The 2,971-nt window shown below is 45.5% G+C and overlaps 1 pseudogene; it reads left to right on the forward strand.

Annotated features, from left to right (window-relative positions):
- The first annotated feature begins 2,506 nt into the window (after positions 1-2,506).
- LOC122797468 lies at positions 2,507-2,603 on the forward strand (annotated as a pseudogene).
- The last annotated feature ends 368 nt before the right edge of the window (positions 2,604-2,971 follow it).

Genomic DNA, 2,971 nt, shown 5'->3' on the forward strand with positions numbered 1-2,971 from the left:
GTCTGTAGCAGGCAACAAACCAAAAGGCAGATTTGCACAATGTTAGGTACATATGTATGGTCTGTGATGCTTTGTGCAGTGCTACCAACCCGGAGGTATGTGTATCTGTGATGTATATGGATATTCCCCTATTTGTGTTGGCCATTCCGAGTTATGTGGTCAGAAAGCATGATAGGAAATACAACCTGGTAGTGCTGATGTGCATGTGGGAGCCTCAACCATGTGTATGTTAGTGCACAGATATTGCTATCCTCCATACTGAGGAGATTCCTGAGTGGGCGCAATTTGAGGGCAAGACATCTGGTGTTGAGCAGCATTACCCTCAGTGTTGTGTACTCTGTAATGTGTATGGAGGTGGTTCTGTCCTTTGAGTCCTGCTTAAATAGGGCAGTATGGTGGCAGCAAGTGCCCTAGCCAGTATTCAAAAGTCCAAGGGTGACAGGTGCAAGCTGTCCATAGGGAAGCTACGTGGCATGTCAAGCATGTCACCCCAGGGTGACAGACACTGTATCCCCTTTGAATAACACCAATATGTTAGCCAACTGTTAAACGTGATCAGTTTGTTGGTATACTGTGACATCATATTGGTGAGTGTAAGATGCTAGACAAGGTCAGGTTAATACTGGGCTGGGCTACATGATCAGAGTTCCTCTATGTTCCATGTCATGTCGTCCAGGAAGGAACATCTGAGATTGTACGCACCAGCATGGACAATGATGGAGCCAGTCCTGGACTTGCTTTGGAGTGGCCTGAGTGCATGTGTTATGTGGTGGATCCTGGCACCTGAGAGACAGCTCAAAGTGACTATTCCCCTGTCTGGCCTGGTGAGTGGGATGATAGTGTGTTTGACATTAAGTGTCACCTATAACAAGTGTATCAGGTGTGTTGTTTAGCCCAAAGGGCAGTGACTGTGTGGCACACTGACATTGTGAACTGTGTGACATTGTAGTGGGGTAGCAGTTGTATGTGTGTCTGCTTTGGAGGTCTCTGCTGCTTAGGCAGAGTGTGTGTAGAGCCTCCAAATATGTGCATGTGTGATAACGTGGTTTGTTTGCTGTCACTATTGGTGTATTTGAGACTAATATGTGGTCTGTGAGGTCACCCTTACCACCTGATAGACTATGCCAGTCATAGGTCGAGAGAGCTCAGCATCCTGTATGTCAATATTGTTACATCTCCCACATATATGTGAGTGTGATGTGAGGAGGAGAGGGTTGTCTGTGTACATGAGGCAGATGTGACATTGTGTCATAACCACAATATTCACTAGCTGGACTGGAGAGTACACATGAAACCGACCCCTGGACATGCCATTGTATTATGATGACATACTCTGTAGCTTGATCACAAAGGATCAGTAGGGTGTTAAGTGTGTAAAAGAGTATAACCGGGATTAGTGCTCTAGTTTGTCGGTGTTTTGTAAAGAGTAGCTGAGAAGGAGTCCAGACTGAGAATCATGACATGTCCTTCAGCTATGTAATAAATAGTAATGTACACGCATATATGTGCTGAGTCAGGGACAACTGTACCTTACTGACATTGCCGACATCCTGTCAGACAGGCCCATGTATACATACCCACCCCCCAGTGACGATAGTCCCTGACATCATATCAGGAGATATCACATGTAGAATGGCTGAACATTTCCCCCCAAAGCCAAAAGCATGGCAGCAATTGGATTACATTGTTTCCCAATATGTGTCATGCATGCACTACAGAACAAACAGACCCTGCACCTGAACAGTCTGTTGAGCCTCACCCACTCCACAGGACCTGGAACCATTGAATGTGTTACAGCAACATATGGCACTCCCCACATGTGTGGGTGCACAACACACCATGGGAAGTATAGTCCAGTAAGCCTATAAAGTCTGATCTGCAAGGCCATGGAGTTCATCATGGCAGAAGTCATAAACAGAGCTATTGGAAACTGACAAACACACAACCCTACCAACTGTGGTTTGTTTATGTGCAGATCATGGTTCCCAAGCATGCTACACCATCTGCAAGGCAGCCACCCAGGACATACATCATGGAACAGAGCTACACATGTCCCAGATAGAATTTGAACAGCTCTTCATCAACATCACAGGCACATGTTGTATCCACAAAACCAACAATCTGTGCATAGATATGTGTTGACATATGAAGGGATGGCAATGTATCCACAGATAGATCACACAAGGTGAGACTCACGGGGTCCTGTACAAGCTGTTGATACCTGCCGACCTACATGGATCATTCCTGGGATTGCATAAAAATGTGTACATACATTACAATGTCCAGTCTGATGATGTCATCATCCTACAAATATACTAGGAGAACAGAAACCACCCAGTAAAGCATATAGCGTGCCATGTTAATGCGTATCTCTCTAGTGTCATAACGTAGTTAGGTAGAGGTTTAAGTCCTGCAAACGCCAAGTGTGTGGGTGAGGTGTGTGGATGTGTGTGATTTCCTTTGAGAGGAGTAGCCTTTTTGGAGACTGGGAAAACACATTAAAAAAGGTACATCCCTCTTCGGAAATTGGAACGATACAGAGAAGATTAGTATGGCTCCTGCACAAGGATGACACGCAAATTTGTGAAGTAGGGGTTGGGTGGGTGGCCTAACGGTTAAGGCATTTGCCTTACAAACACAAGGTGCAGGGTTTGAGTCTCACAAGGGATAACTGGCTAGGCTTAAAATGGCTCACAAGGGCAGTTAGCTTAGTATGAACCTATGAACATATGAACCTATGAATACATTTGTAATGTTCGACAGATTGTGCCGCTGCTTCTCAGATCGTAGGTCACATATGTATGTATGCGTCAAGACCGGCCAATGTAGTGATCCGTGGCCAAGGACATCCCTGCCACACACACCCATGACACGTACTGACATCCTGCACTATAGAGTACTGTGAGTGAGGGTAATTGCCGGGGTATATGTCAGACATGTTCATACACAACAATGACTGGCAATAATGGAC

This window comes from Protopterus annectens, chromosome 3.part0 (assembly GCF_019279795.1).
Source record: "Protopterus annectens isolate FY-2018-M chromosome 3.part0, PAN1.0, whole genome shotgun sequence".
Taxonomy (NCBI): Eukaryota; Metazoa; Chordata; order Ceratodontiformes; family Protopteridae; genus Protopterus; species Protopterus annectens.